Raw genomic sequence first — 16,384 nt, 5'->3', positions numbered from 1 at the left:
TTCAGTTTGGGCAAACTGCAGGCAACAGTGTTACTAGTTTAAAATGTGTAACATTCCAAGATCTACTTCCCCTATGCATTTCTGCCTCATTCCCTAGTGGTAGTAGGTCAGTTCCACCAGTTAATATAATCCTGAAACGTCATCAGTCTGATATCAATTCTCATCCTGCCTGCTTTTCCAAAGTTAGTTAATTTGGACTGTCTAGCTAGTTCTGCCACAGTCATAGCAAAGCTGCGATACTGTCACAAAGAGGACTGACTGCTCTGAGCATCAGCGGGAAGAATGGCCCTGTCACCACTTAGTCTCATCCTAGTTACTGAAAACAGGTTAATAGCCTACATGATCTTAGAACAATGGAAGCTGAACTCTACTGTACTAATTTACAGCCATTATACGCTGGCCTCTTTATTCTTGCAGTGAACATCTGGATATAGGGTGGTTTCATCTTTCATCAGAGGCCATAAGGAAACAGCATCTCAGAAGTCACTTGTATGCAAACATTAAAGGCTTCTTAAAAACATTTCTATTTACAGGAAAATGAGTACAGACCAGAAGAACAAAGAGACAACAGCAGTTTAAGGAGAGTATCATACAGGCTCAGGGAGCTCTAACAGGGAATAAGGCCATATAGAAACATGTATTATTAAAATGCTCTCTAAACACTCTTGTTTCTGGTTTACTTATTGTCTGTAATACTCAGCAGTAGGCTCTGATGCTTGAGCCCTGGTGAGTAACTACAGCCATTAAGATATTGGTATATCTTTACTTGGCCTTCCTACCTCTTCCTTAGAATATGCTTGTGATAGTTAAAAAAAAAGCAACAACAAAAAAAACCCAAAAAAACCAAACCACCACCCCCCCAAAAAACCCCCTGAAACCATGGCTCCTTTGTTTTTACAGTTCACTTCACAACATCATACAACATAAAATTTGTGTTCACTGGTGGTTTAAACACTACCCAAGGTACAAAGCACACTGTAGCTTTGGGTCTGCTCTAAGAGTGGGAGAAATACACGATTTCATTTCAGCGTCGGTAACAGCATCAAGACTGGCACGTTGCATTTAGTCTTAACATCAGATTCAGGCATTTCATTTAAGATAATATAGGAAGCTGGAGGCCAAGTACTTGGAAGCTCAATGACATCCTGAATTGGATTCAGTATTTGAAATCAGGTGAATAAGAGAAACTAAAGCTGCAACCTTAGTTGCAAGAAAAATGTCGGCCATATGAAAACTTCAGAGCAGTGAGCTACCTGATGGCACTGACCCCGTCAAGGCCTGTTCAGTTTGAACTGGAGTTCTGTTCTCCAGAATATTTACAGGGGTTCCCAGTTTCATATCCATTTGCAAACGTACTAAATTTGTTCTCTATTATTCAGTCCTTAAAGTCACTGTTCAAAAATTTTAACTATCTCAGGAGCCAAAATAGATGCCTAGGCAATATTACCCAAGATGACGACAACTACCTGCATCTTCCTGCTCACTTTCCCAATCCACTGCATGCTACCCTTGCAGCCATGTCCTTTAAACCAGACTCTTTCTCCTCAGTCCCCTAGACTATTAATCACGACACAGGAAGAATTGTGATAAAATACTACGGAAAAACTTCTAATGGCCCTTGCCACCATTCTGTTATCTTGCAGATGTTCATAAACAAACATTTATTCTAATTTTTCTGGAAAATAAATTTCATTACTCAGTTTCATATCACTCCTATTACAGAAAACAAATCACAAGATCAAATACAAAAACGCTTTTCAATTGCATTTAACCTCAATCAATTATCACAAACAGATGTGAAAGAGTTAACAGCTAACTGGGTTATGCATTATATTAGTTGGTTTTTCTAAAGAAGACAGAAGAAAGAAGAATTAGTTATTTCATTTCTCTTGGCATCAACTTTTGTCACTTTTCCCTCCGTATTGGCTACTGGAACTATATCCTCTTACGGCTCAAGACCATATGAACAACATTTTCTCATTCATCTTTTATCTCCATGGTTAGTTTTATATTGTTATATGGCTCAAACACTCCAATCTTCTCCCTTGTGCCATTCTTTCTTACTCATCTTTAACACCGTCACCTGAATTCATACAACTTCTTCTCAAATTTCAGATCATTAGCTATGTACTGATTTAGCCAAAGCAGTTTGTTGCTATATGTCAGTGCAAAAGAAAGCAAAAATACTAATTCACACTTGCTCCCTAAAAAGAAGATAACTTTACTGAATTCCTCTTAGATTCTAACCTGCTTCCTATGGCACCTTACCTACAAATTTTCTGAATTCTTGTCGTCTTTATTTTGCTGCTGCTCTTTATTTTGCTGTTCTTCCTCCTTCACTTCCTAGAAATACTGAATTTTATGAGTTCAAGTTAATCTTTCCCAAGCTGCCTCCTTCTTCCATCTTTTTAACCAGCTCCTTCCTCTCTTAGTCAGTCAACATTAAATCAAGATAAACATTAACTTTTATTGTCAAGAGCTTTCCTGTACGCCAATAAATTCTTGCATAGGAGCACATCCCACACGCCTTTCTCAAAAGATACCTGTGCAAATAAAATCCTTCATTTACGCCATATCTCATGATTGATCATTTGTTCATTTAGTCTTTTTTTTTTTTTAAAAACAGAATTAAGTTTTACCACCCCACACATTTTTGGTGGGTCTATCACAATACTGCTCTTATCACTCCCTAGACCTCACCTCATTACCTTCTTTACCAAAAATAAGCATACACATCCTTAATACATTACAACACATTGTCACTTCTTCCCTGACTGTCCTTACTACGCCCTCTCTGATCAACGTTCCTGTGGGATATGCTGTTGATGCCATTTTGGCCACAGGAACAATAGTTATTCCTCAACCTGGAATCTAAGCACAGCAAAATACAGTGACAAATCCTGTTAACTGCCAAGTCTTAGCCTGTAAACACAAAGGTAGCCTCCTAACCAGTTGAAAGTCAAGGCAGGAGGGAAGAAGCAAGGCTAGGTTTTGCTAATATTTAAGTATCTATTAATAGAGCCCAGAATACAATCACCCTTCTGTCTACACGCTATCCTACAGCAATGTTAGAATCAAGGCTTTCTATTCAAGGTGACCAAGCATGACTGACTTTCTGCCTGATCCATTCCCACCTGCGGTTCTGGCCTCACTTAGCATGCCAATCACGTAACTGAGGAATAGAAAGTTCATATTTGATGTGAAGTCATATGGCTGGATGACATCATAACCGCTATCTTTTAATTGCCCCTTTAAGGGTTATTACTAGCAAGATGTAAGTTATTATTAGCAAACTGGTAAAATACTAATGGCCAAGCACCTTCACAGAACAGCTTGTCCATTTCTCCAGTTATCATAAAACTGATAACTTTTCCTATTTGAGTTACTCCAAAATGGATGATTAAGACCAAAGAGAATCATCCCTCTGCCTATTACTTCAACCTACTAGATTTTGCAGAACAGCACCTGGCAATCACACATTTTAACCCTGGCCAAGGTTAGAAAGTCAACAAAGATTTCTGCAAACTTCTCAATTTCTTTTTCTGAAAACAGAAAATTACATGTGAAGTCCACTGGCTACTGCACACCACTTTAAGAGATTTTAAACTCAGGCCAAGCCTGTTAAACTAGGCTTCCTGCTGCTGGATCTGAAATTATTTAAACTTTCCAACCCCAAGAAGTGGATTTTTGCTAAGCTACTTCTTTTTCCAAAGAAAAAAAAAAATCTCAGTTTCTCAAGAAAGATTTTGTCTCTTACATTTCTTGCTCAGTGCTATTTAATGCTACTAGACTTTTTTGCTAGCCGGTCACAATCACCTCGATTCTTTAAATCACACTAAAAATACTTCTACCTGTAATGAGAAGAGGGCTGTGGCTTCATGAACCCAACTTAACTTCTATTGCTCTTGACCAATGCCATTTCTAAAAATGAGGGTTTTTTTTTCTACTTGCAGCCCTGTGGCGTGGGAGAATTCAAAGACATCAGCAGCCTTGCCTTGCTATCTTTGAAGGAGTCCTAACAGCAAGGAGTAGTTAACAAATACACTTGCTAATGCACATTTTTTAATATGTATCTCAACTCTAACTATTGCAGAGTCAGGTGTCCAATCATGGGTGCTTAGTACAATTTTAGATGCCCTAAAATATCCAAAACATGTGCAGGACTGGCAGGTAAGAGTTTGGCCACATGGAAGATCGCACACTTTTGGACCATCACTTCAGATGATGGGATCTGGGATCACCTACAGCATTTAAGATGGTACTCAGTGCCTCTGTGTGTAGGCACCATCTTTGTTCCTTTAAGTTTTTCTAAAATCACTAGTCAGTCAGGGCTCAAGCAAAGGAATACTATCACTATCAGTTTAAGTTAAAACACTGCTCTTTAACAAGAAGTGCTAGTGGACAGGGGTCAACAAGAAGACAGGAACTCAGACAGGTGTTACTGCTGTACTGGTCAGTCTAGTTAACTCCTGGATTTTTAAATCAAGTATTTCTTGACACCAAATTTCTTTAATACTGCAGTATCCCCATCTACATGATAGCAGGGCAAAAACACAACACAGAGTCAACACTTAAGCAGATGAGAGCTACAACAGAGGCAGCTTCCAAAATCTAAATCACCCATGCAAAAAGCATATGATTTATTTCTTCCACAGCTCCTTCCCATGGAGACAGCCTGCTTTTTTAGTATCTTATCTATTAATTTCAAACTTGGCGGGGGGGGGATATCTTAGCAAGTATCCCTGCCTTTGGAAAGTATTTTAATAAAGAGAAGATTTCTTTATTTAAAAAAAAAAAAAAAAAAAGCCATGAAAACAGTTCTAGGCAGAAGCCTGCTACCATTAAGTATATAAATATTTCAGTCCCAGCAGCACCATCTAATGGAGATTTTTCCCCTTCTTTAACATGACAAACATTTTATTTTGGAGGTGTTAACAACTGATACTTTAACACATGGCCTATTTAATACTCTATAAAAACCGATTAGCTACAAGAGAAGCCAAATCATTTCTCCACAGGCAACAATCAGACGGTTTTCTCCCCACAGACATTACATTCACATACAAATTTATTAAGTACAACAGGACATTTGTCTAACCAGGAGATAAGATTTTAGTCAGATTTTAGTTAGAAATAACTGTGAAGCAGCAATGCCAACTTAAAAATACAGCTACCTTAAGCATGTTTAAACTTTCTCTCTGAAAGCAAAACAGACATGTTAGTACCTCTAAAGTGTAGGGAATATGGACAAACTGGACCTTAACCATAGCAACAGAAGTTACTACCTATACCTGCTTAAGATGAAGTTAAGCATTCCAAGACATCTTCAGGTTGCACTTCTGCTACAAAACATGGGAGATGGGTACAAATTATTGTAAGCATCAATAAAGCACATAGCATGATGACTGTTGGCAACTTCCACTATTTATGTCATTAACATTTTCTCATACAAACAAACATGACAGAACTTACATGCGAAATGGATCTAGAAGTACTATTTTTTTTCCTCACTGCATTTTGTCCTCCTTATTCTTTATATAAATCACAACATTGCAAGTAAGGGTTCAACTACTTTGAACTTTTCCAATTAACTCAGCATACAGACACTCTTTTTCTGGAATAACTGCCTTTTTATGTATAGCTCAAAGGACTTTCTGCCCTATCTCATCTCAGAACAGTCAACTAATACACTGAGAGTTCATATTTAAAAAAAAAAACAACCCACACAAAATTCTTAGTAAATAATTCTGCAAAATTACAGCATCATACTTTACAGCTTTATTTACACAAACAGAACAATTCCAAGCTTCTTCCTCATTTATTTTGGGAGAATCTCCTCAGCAAAAACACACAGAATACAGTAGGTGAATATTTGTTTCCTTGTCCTAAATCTTTCTTAAAAAAAAAACCACACAAAACCAAAGCAAACAAAAAACCCCCCCAAAACCTCCACACAAACAACCAAAAGAGTAAATCCCCAGAACTCCCTCAAATTCTTACTGGCCAAAATACTGAAAGTTGCATGTCTAAATAACCCTTTCCAAAATGAAAGTGAAGTTTTCAGGAATTTGTAAGAAGGAAAGAGGAATAAGGGAAATTCATGGTCCTGGGTATTGAAAAACAGCTGATGAAGTACAACACACAAATAACAATAAACTTGTTTTATCTTCCTAGAGATTGCCAAGAGCATTCTTCTGCACATGCTCCAAAAATGTGTCAAAATACCTTGCTGTAACACAGATACAAAAAACCCTACCAAACAGTATGAGCAACACAACAGCCATATCTGCTAGCTGAACTACAACATAGGATCCATTAGTATTTCCATTACATATCAACACCATGGGTGAGTAGTGAGACATATTTGCTAATCTGAAATATAGCATACTCAGGTTCTGTAGATAGAAACATGATTCAACTCCTGATGGAAAAAGAGAGAAGATACTGCTGACTTCAAGTGATACTACATATTGTTAACTTCAAATGAAGTTAGCTCAATCCCTCCGCCCCCCCAAAATGCTGAGTTTTAGAAGGCAATAAAAATACTACTGCATCAAAGGGTTCCAAAGCTGCTAGATGTGCACATGCAAATCAGCAGCCTTCACTTACTTAGGTATCCAACTTTCTTCTACTCAAGCTGTCAGCCAAATTGTAGCATTTTGAGAGTATGTCATTTTACAGCCACAAGCACTTTACCTTTGGCACCTACTGAACATAGAACCAGTACCCTAATCAGGTTCAGCCACAACAGCCGTAACAATAAAAACATTCCCAGGCAAAAGCACAACACTCCTCTCTCAAGGATGCTGGGCTGAACAGAAGAGAGGACAGTGAAAAGGATGGAATCGGAGAGCGAGTGTAGATTTAAAGACGCGTACTTCAGACAATAGTAGGGTACACTGTAGACCGTCTTTAGTGACCTGGAAGGGAAGAGCCTCTTAATTCACCTGGAGCGGGAGGTGTGCTGGGGAGGGAATCGAAGAAGCAGGTAGCTACAGAGAGGTCAAAGAAAAGTGGATTTGGAGATAAAAATTATTAGCCAGAAGTGTGAAAGTAAGTACGAGCCTGGGAACAAGTCTTTCAAGAGAAAAAGTGATGTAAATGGAAGGAAAGTAAAGGGGAAAATGCAGTTACTTTGCTCAAGTGCAAGGATGAAGCCACTTTGGAATAAAAGTCACCCTGTAACAAATTAAAATTACAAGAGATCTGACCGAAACCGGTTCAAAACAAGCCACTTTAAGAATCAGAGGAACCATCTTGAGAAATTAAGACCATTTATACTGTTTGGCCAAACAACTTAAGACGGAAGAGAAGCACAGCATGGACCAGAGCATTCCATTAGTAGCTGAAGAGCATACAATGCAGAACGAGGAGTCATTTGGGATGGTTTAAAGGAGATTAAAACAAGAACAAGTCGAATGAAAACTGTAAGGCTATACTTTCTATGCAAAATCAAGACTTACATCTGCAAGTCATTAAGTAAACAGAAGCCACAACACTCAAGGAAACCTACTCTCAGAAGGTTCCTCTCTGTAGGAAGACAGAGAGAAGGCACAGTCAGACTGGTACAGTACACAACATGTCCATTATAAAAACCTCTAATAATTGTTCTAATTATCTCCCTCTCTCAAGTACATGGATGAGCTTACAAAACGAAATCCATTCACATTGCCAAAATCTGATTTATGAGCTGGGCTTTGCTGTTAGAAAGTTATTTTAGGCACATTTATTGTGTAAGCTGGTTCCATAGAATAAGAAAAAAAATGTTACTTTTCTAGAACATCCAAAGGAAGAAGTTCGGAACAAGTACAAGCACCAGAACAGCTACCACTGACAAACTCCATCATGTACACTCAGCTTCACACAGCGTTGCACGTTTGCGGTACGCAACAATGGAAGAGTGTGAAGCAAATAGTGTTTCCTGTCCCACGGTGCTGACAGTGCAGAATGGTACAGCACTGCAGAGGAGACAGAGCAGGAGGCCTCTACACAGCACTTGCAATTCATTTCATTTATCAACAGATAATGCTTGTACTGCCCTGCTGGGTCTCGGCACCTCATCATTTTTACGTCCTCAGATTGCAGGAAAGCGCCACTATTCCCATTTTATTACAGACCAGGAAAATGGTCTGCATATGGAGCCAGAAGCCAGACACACATAAGCCACTAGCTGCATCAAAGTTATTCTCAGAACTCCCAGCCAGCTACCACCTAACCCCAGTGGCACCCAAGTAGCAGTACTCTTTTCTTCCCCGGCACATCTTCTATGTTTAAGGAAACGTCTGTCTTGACAAGGCTGGTCACCTCAGCAAGCATCTCAACACCAAGTTCAAATGCACCAGAAAACAATAAACAAAACAGCAGTGGAAGAAGCATCAGCAGACTCATGTCTTTCCTCATCCTGGTAATTGTCCTGACCACTTGACTGAGACATCATGCTTCCTCTTGCTCTGTTTCTCAGGCACATCGAGTTTTGATTATTCCTGGCATAGCAGAAGAGTTTCAAGAGAAGGAAGTGACACTACTCGAACTGGCCTGTGGCTTGATGATGAGAATACTCCCCAGGGAAGTAAGAAACTTGGATTGGAATCCCCCTTCTGCCCCTGGGACTTGGGCGTGATGTCACATCACTCCACACTGCAACATCAAAGCCCCTCGTCAGTTTGGCCCTAACTGCATGACTTACAGTACACACATCTACAGGAACGAAAAAAAAGCAGCCTCCAGGTCTCCTAGATTTTACACTGGTATCTTCAGTGGACCATCTTGTCTTCCTTGATAGATGTCAAAGCTTGCAGGAACGATGTGGCAGCCTGGAAGGCACTTCTTATCTTACAGTAGCATCTGCAACTTGCTTTTCAAGACAGACCAAATCAAAATAACTCTTTTTGCTAGATGCCTAAGAAAGCTGTAAAGACTCATAGCATTTCAAGCTTATCTTGAGTGGGCATATCTTTATTTACAGAAAGATGTTTTCCACATTAATGCAGAAACCACAAAGTCAGACAAAAGTTCAGTATTACTCCAAATGTTAAATTTTTCTAATTATGGACTTCCATACAGTCATCATTAAAGCATGTAAAATAGAAGTTTAATGACTTCTTTCACTAATGGTTTTGACTGAAGCATTTGCTACGTGTACTGTATGTGAAAGGATATATTTACTTCAGAGCATTTAAACTATACTACAGAGTTATTCGCAATTTTTACCATTGTAAATAATCTACAGAGTGTTTCCTCTATACATAAGAGAAATCTATTTTATAAATGATCATTTTATGATACTATACAAAAGAATACTGGAACTATAAATCATCCCAACTTGAAGCATTCCTGCTATGCCCACTGCAGTTCTAATGCCTGCAATTTGCAAAAATTCAATCTTGATGTCAAAATACACATCACCCTAATTTTCAGTACAAGGAGGGAGCCAGGGATGGAGGCCATCACACATGTCCAATATTGAACTTCTGCATCCATGAACATGTTAGGACTTCCCATGCTGCACTTGACTAGATGAACTGCAGAACTTGGAATTCTACGAAAATCACACTTTACACATGCAGAGGAAAGCAGCAGGGAAGAGCAACAGCATGGAAATCAAAGGCTTAACATTTTTTGGGGGGTGGAGAGGATTAGTGACCTACAGTTGTTGTATATAATTTTAGAGACACTCGCCCTGATAACCTAGTTACAAAGCCAACAGTCAGTAGCAATTGAAGTCACAGTGGCAATAATATTTTGCTGTCAGTGCTCCAGCAGAAAAGATCTCCAGGAAGAAAACAAAAACACCCTCAAAGACTATATAAATGTATCCCTCTCTCTCTCACACAACTCCCAATACCAAATAATCTTTTGCCTTACTTTCTCCCTAAGTTCTAAGATCTTTCTTACTGTATACTTTCCTTACTGATTGTTTAGGAGCTTTTTTGTCTTTATTTCCTTTTCTCTTCTTTCCCATTAGAAGAGAGCACCTCTTCCTACTTTGCAGACACCTAATGATCTCTCATCGTAAGTTGCCCCCCCCTTTCCTACCAATTCTCTAGTCCTTTCTCTTTCTACCTTAAAAAAAAAAAGGCATAGAAAAAATGAAACATGTTTGTGATTTGTCAAAACAAACATATATTGACTTTAAACTACCCATTTATGAGGGTATGGGCTTCCAGCAGGAAGAGCTGGGAGACCAGTTATACTCTCTTTGCCAGCCCTTCACTGCTGTAGTTCTGTATCACCACTTCATCACCACAGGTTGAAAAGTGTAAGATAAAACCTAGCGTGATTACAGCACTATCTCTTGTGCTACAATCACACCTTTATTCTGTTGCACAAAAATACACAACCCTCCCTCCCTTGGTTTCTTTTCCCCATACCACATCTTGAAATCTCCAATTTCACTCTCTCCCACCACTTTTGGTGTTCCTGAGCCATACGCCAAAAATGCCAGGAGGTTTCAAATACAAGCATCGTATTCAGAAAGTACCCACCCACCGGCATTAAAAAAAAAAAAAAAAAAAAAAAATTAAGCCTTGGCAATTCTTTAAAGGAACTGCGCACAAGAGCACAGACATCTGAAACCAATGTGTAATGAGCAGTCTTCAGACATCATAAGATTCGGCACCTTCAATTAAGAAACACTATTAAAATAAAAAACCTAATGAAATCCAGTTGTTGCATCATCTAGGATATCAGAGATCAAAACGTGTTGTTCTTGCATTATCTATTCATACAAAGCCAGTTTAGGATATTGGAGTAGATTTAAGTCATTCCTATTTTTAAACTGCCTTTTCATCTGCAAAAGAACTATGATCATCTACTTATCAATTTATTTACGTTCCAGTGGTTTAACAACAGAAGTTAAAAATTAGGATTTCTGGCTTTTCATATTTTCAGCATTCCCACATCTACTAATAGAACAGCTAGACTTCAGTATTGAAAAAACATGTTCCTCTTCACTCACTTAAACTTTTCATTATGAACAAGAACACTGTAAAGATCTAAGATACAACACGATCTTGAAATCATTTAGAAGACAAACTGTATTAGCATAGACTGGTAAGACTTCATAAAGAATTTTTTGTCATTGATGCTAACTACTGCCATCTTACACAGTTTTCCAAGGTACCACCACTACATAGGCTTACATGATGATCAAATTCTCTGAATCCATACAAGAATGGCTTCTCAAAATTGGTATCATCAAACTTAATTGCAGAACAACTTCAGGAAAGCCTAAAAACAGAGTCATTTAGCACCCTCTTTTGATTAGAATTAATTTGCTTTGCTACTGAATGCACTTTACCTTCCCATATCCTAGGTCCAGCTATTATTGGAAGTTTCTCATCAAGCCACGTTTCAGTAAAACACCTACCATTTTCATGTTGGAACAAAGCAACTTTTAGAACCTCATAGTGCCGTCTGCTTGCAATGCCCAAACTCATGATACATCAATGTTTCCGTTACCATGCTTTATGACAAGGGGTTTCCCAGTTCAGCCATAAAAAAACTCTGATTCAGTCCAACGGTTCAAGTATTTCTCATCTTAAAAGAAAAACCCTCTCCCTAATCACAATAAATAACACTTAACATCTATGTTAATCCACGGTGTATATGGATTGCCATTTATAAACCCTTTCAGCCAAATGGCTCATTTTAAAGGACAACATACAGTATATTTTATGATCTCTTTACTTCTAACTCTAACAGCCAGCGTAGCCTTTAAATCCAGGCTTCCATGCAAGCCAGCAGCTATTTTAAATACGGGTTTTTAGTAACTATTTCAAATTATACTATTTCATTTGTCTAAGCTAAATAGCACTAGTACACCTTCACATCATACGCTAAACTCCTTTTTGGTCTATGAATGCAAGTTCAGATTAGTGCACAGTAATGCTATGTCCATTCTACGGGACAAACCTGCAAGAAAAAACACACAGTTCTATTGAAGAAATAGAAAACCCGCACAAATTACAACATACACAGCTCGGTTAGATCCCAACAAGCTAGAGAAGTCACTGACCCAAGGAGACTGCAAATTTCACATTGTATCACGGGAACTTCCCACATTTTACTGCTACAGAAACAGAAAAAGATGAAATATGTCCTAACGCACGGCAAAGATCCACACAGAGGTGCACATGCAGACCGTCATGTCACACGCGAGCTCGGATCGACAGAACGTGAGATTATGCGTCTCGGCATTAATCCCATTTCTCTTGTTTTTCCGCAGATAATTCAGATCTTAGACACTCGAAGACACAAATAAATCAAGATGTAAATGCCTTACCTTCCTATTTTACAAGCCGCTGCAGTTCTCAGATTATGAGTCAGTCATAGGTTCATCTGCAGAGGAATGACTCAGTATAAACTTTTAAACAGTCGTTATTTTTTTTTTTTTTTCTCTAACCTACAACGCGGTAATTAAACACACCAAAACGCGGTGCTGCGAAGCAGCGCATAAAATGAATGGCGTGACAACAAAAACACTTTTCTTTCCGCTCACGCCAGGCAGCCGGGCTGATAGCGCAGGGCCGTGGTAGGCAGACAGCCTTTATAGAAATATAACTCCTTCCGTACCGACGGCGAAGGATTTTCCCCGGCGGCGGCCGCCCAAGCGCCCATTGCAGCGGAGCCGAGCGGCGGGCAGGGCCCCGCGGGCAGAGCGCAGCCGGAGCCGCAGCCGGAGCCGCAGCGGGCAGCCCCGGGAGGTGCCAAGTTGCGGGGGGCCCGCGCTCGGCACCCAGGCGCGGCGGCTGCCGGCAGTGCCCCTTTAAAGGCCGTCGGCCCGCCCCCAGCACTGCATATGGAGGGAGCCAGGAGCGGAGCGAGGCTTCTGCATTCAAACGACACATCAAACGCCGCAAGCGCTGCCGCACGGCCCCGCTCCGGCCTGCCGGCCTCGCCTCGCCTCGCCTGCCCGCCCCGGCACGCACGCACCGCGGGGCGGAGGGGGGAGACGCGGGGCGCGGGGGGGAGGGAAGAGGGGAGGCAAAATAAGTAAGCGAAAAGGGGGCACCTGCAGAGCCCTGGAGTGTGCGTGCGTCCGGGCAGGCAGAGTCCACGCCGCCCCCGCCGGAGGCTGATCTGTCCCCGGGCACCAGCCGCCGCCGAGGTCCCGGCAACAGGCTGCGGGCGAAGCGCGCTCGGCCCCTGCCTGCTAGCAGATGCCTCGTATCAGCGCCGCGCCGCCGCCGAGCCGCCCGCCGGCTCCGCGGGAGCACCCCCGCGGCTCCCGCCGCCCGCCCGGCCCCGTCCCTCCGCCCAGGGAGCCCGACTGCGGGCAGGCGAGCCCGGCCGGTGCCGGAGCCCCGAGCGGGAGCAGCCGCCACGGCGGCGGTGAACCGCCCGCGCTTCCCGCCCCCCCCGCCCCCCGCCTTCGCCACCGCGCCGCTCCCCGGGGCGCGCCGAGCCCCGCGGACGCCCTACCTGCGAGCGTGTGAGGGGAGCGGGCGGCGGGCGGCAGCTGGAGCCCGGCGAAGGCGACCGCCAGCCCGACGGAAAGTCCCTGCCGCTCAGCGCCGTCTCCCCCCGCCCCGCACTTCCTCTCCCGCCCGCTCAGGCTGGAAATCCCCGGCGAAGCCCGCTGCTCTCCCGGCTCCTCCTCACACACACCGAGGGGCGGGCCCGGCCGAGCCGCTCAGCGCGCAGGCGGCAGCCGGGGGCCGGGCCTGCCCTGCCCGCCTGCACCTGATGCCGCCGTTACGCGCCCCCCCCCGCTCCGCCGCCGCGGGCGCAGCCCGGGCAGAAGGGACCCCGCGCTCCCCGCCCGGCAGACGGGGCCCGTCCCGCCCGGCGCCTGCCGGCCCCCCGCAAGCGGCGAAGGGGGCGCGGGGGGTGGTGCCGCGGCAGCCGCGCCGAGGCTCGCCCCGCCGCTGCGGGAGCGCGGCCCGAGGGCGGGCGGTGCTGCGCCGGCCCGGCCGTTGGGCGCTGAGGGAAGGGCGGGAGCGCTGGGGAGGGGAAGGGCGCGGGGGATGGCGCCGGGGCGCGGGGCGCCGGGAGAGAGGGATCGGCGCGGCGCAGAGCCGCTTGCTTCCCCTCTCCGCCCCGAGGGAGGTGCGAGCAACTCCGCACAAAGGGTCGCCTCGCACACAATAGCCTTTATTTAAACACACACACACAAAAAAAAAAAAAAAAAAAAAAGCCACTGGGAAAAAGGGGAGGGAGGAAAAACCGCGGGGGGGAGGGAGGGGAAGAGAGGGGGAGAAGAGTCTGGAAAAGATCGGAAAAGAGCAGCGAGCCAGAGCCGTTCGCCCCCCGGAGGGGCCGATCGCCTCAGGCGGGCCCGGGCCGGCGGCGGGCGGGGAGCAGCGACCGTAGGTGGCAACCCCGAGCCGGCGGGCCGGGGCTGCGAGAGGCGCCGGCCGCCCTCCGCAGGCGGCTCTCCCGGCGGCGGGGGATGGGGGGCGACGCTGACACCCGACAGAACCGGTCGCTCCGGGCGGCCAGGTTAAATGAATGGCTGTACCGGGCTGCGCTTGTATCGCGGCATGTCCCGATCAGGGCAGATGCCCGGCCGGTACCGGCGGCCTCGCTTTTCTGCGGGGCAGCGGTGTGCGGCTTGTCACCTCCCCGGGCTGCTGGAGGGAGGGGAGGGCAGGGCAGGGGAGGGGAGAGGCGGCTCTGGCGCAGAAACGGCGCGGGGGGCTCTGCCGGAGTCTGGGGGGGCTCAGCTGGAGCCGGGGGGGGGGCTCGGCCGGTGTCTGGGGGGGCTCGGCCGGAGCAGGGGGGGGCTCAGCCGGAGCCGGGGGGGGCTCGGTCGGAGCCGGGGGGGCTCGGTCGGAGCCGGGGGGCTTGGTCGGAGCCGGGGGGGCTCGGTCGGAGCCAGGGGGGGCTCGGTCGGAGCCGGGGGGCTCAGCCGGAGCCGGCGGCAGCGCGGGCCGGGGTCAGCCGCAGGAATGGCCGCACAGGGGGCTGCGGAGCTCCGGGTGCAGCCATGGGGCTGGTGGGTCAGGGAGCCGGGAGAGCCGGAGCTGCAAGGAATGTGCGGAGCTGAACACGGAGAAATGTGTGGTGTTTGGCTAATTTCAGTGGGATGAGGTCACCGTCCTTTTTGGACATTGTTTATCGAGGGATCACTAGGGAGGAACAGTTGGATGCGTGATCCTGAACGGAGAAGCTTTGCGTCATAGTTGCCGCTTACAGCATCTCCCCGCGTCCCGAAATCCATCCTGACCCTCCTCGGTCTTCATCCCCCGGATCTCTGTAACGCCCACGCCAACCTGCCCTGCAAAACCAAACATCTCTAGCTCCGGCTGTGTCCTCACCAGCCCCGAAAATACGGAGCTTGGCACGCACCGCTAATTCCCTCCGTGTGTGCCGGTTTTTCCCTCATGCCATTTCTCTGCAGCCCCCCGCCTTTTGCTGCTGTCCCCAGTAAGAGGCTGGCTTAGCTGTCAAGACAACTGCGCCTTTTGAAATGATGCCGTGAACCTGCGATCGGAAAGACAATCTAAGACCGATGTCTTAAATGTTCCCATCACTTGTTCAAGATTGCTTAGCTCTGGACCACCTGATAGGACTGTGCACCAAGCCTGGATTTCTCCAGCAGCGGGGCTGCAAATAAGTTTCTATCAGAGGCAAACCTGCAATTTCCTTCTTTGCCACTCTTTTTGCTGTTGCATATGTGTCCTCTTGTTTTGCCCTTAAAAAAAAAAAAAGGGGGGGGGGGGGGAAAGAACATAATAAGATTCCAATGCTTGTAGCTCCAGCAGCTGTACTAATGTAATTCTTGTACTAATTCTGTACTAATGTAATTCTAATTCTTCCCCCAAAAGAGAAAACAAATTCTTGTACCATCTAAAAGATGTCAGAACCTTTCCCACATTTAAAAATGTCTGTAACCAAAGGGATAAACGTTGATCTAATGCAATATCTACCATTTCAACTGCTTTGCTGGTTTTTTCTTTTTCCATATCATGCCTACAAGATTTTAAAGGTTTCTGATACAGTTATTACAGTGAGATATGTCACCAATGTCTTGTCTTCACCAGGTTTGGAGTTTCATGTTATAAGCAATGTTTTTTACTGGGGCCTGAAATGCCGTGTCTCAGTGCTGCTGCTGCATGCTGCACACCTCTGCTTAGCAGGAGTGTTTAGAATATAGTTGTTGAAGGGGTAGCTACATAGAACAACAGAAATAACGGTAAAGACTGTGGAGTAACTGTATTTTAGTAAAATGGTTTGAAGAAATAAAATCATAGGGCACTATATTGGAAAATCACATGAGAGCAAAGAATTTTTTTTAAAAAATCCACCGAGAGAAGGGTGGTAATTCATTACAAACTTGGACAGGGATAGCTGTCTCCAAAAACTATGGGGAAGATACAGAAAAGTGAGTATCATGTGATTATGGGAAACTATAATTTCTCAGATACAGCCTGGGAAATAC

General features: G+C 44.7%; 1 protein-coding gene across 4 annotated transcripts in view; it reads right to left on the bottom strand.

Annotated features, from left to right (window-relative positions):
- TRAF3 (TNF receptor associated factor 3) overlaps nt 1–13,051 on the bottom strand; it is a 63,741-nt gene extending 50,690 nt beyond the window's left edge. For all 4 annotated transcript variants that reach the window (XM_075712090.1, XM_075712092.1, XM_075712091.1 and 1 more), the window contains exons 1-2: nt 13,013–13,051; nt 12,284–12,339 (exon numbers count right to left, since the gene is read on the bottom strand). The gene's annotated coding sequence lies outside the window, so the exon portion shown is untranslated. The remainder of the gene's footprint in view (nt 1–12,283; nt 12,340–13,012) is intronic.
- Between the last annotated feature and the right edge of the window lie 3,333 nt (nt 13,052–16,384).

The sequence above is a fragment of the Pelecanus crispus genome, chromosome 6 (genome assembly GCF_030463565.1).
Source record: "Pelecanus crispus isolate bPelCri1 chromosome 6, bPelCri1.pri, whole genome shotgun sequence".
NCBI lineage: Eukaryota > Metazoa > Chordata > Aves > Pelecaniformes > Pelecanidae > Pelecanus > Pelecanus crispus.
This window is presented reverse-complemented; position numbering and strand designations above follow the sequence as displayed.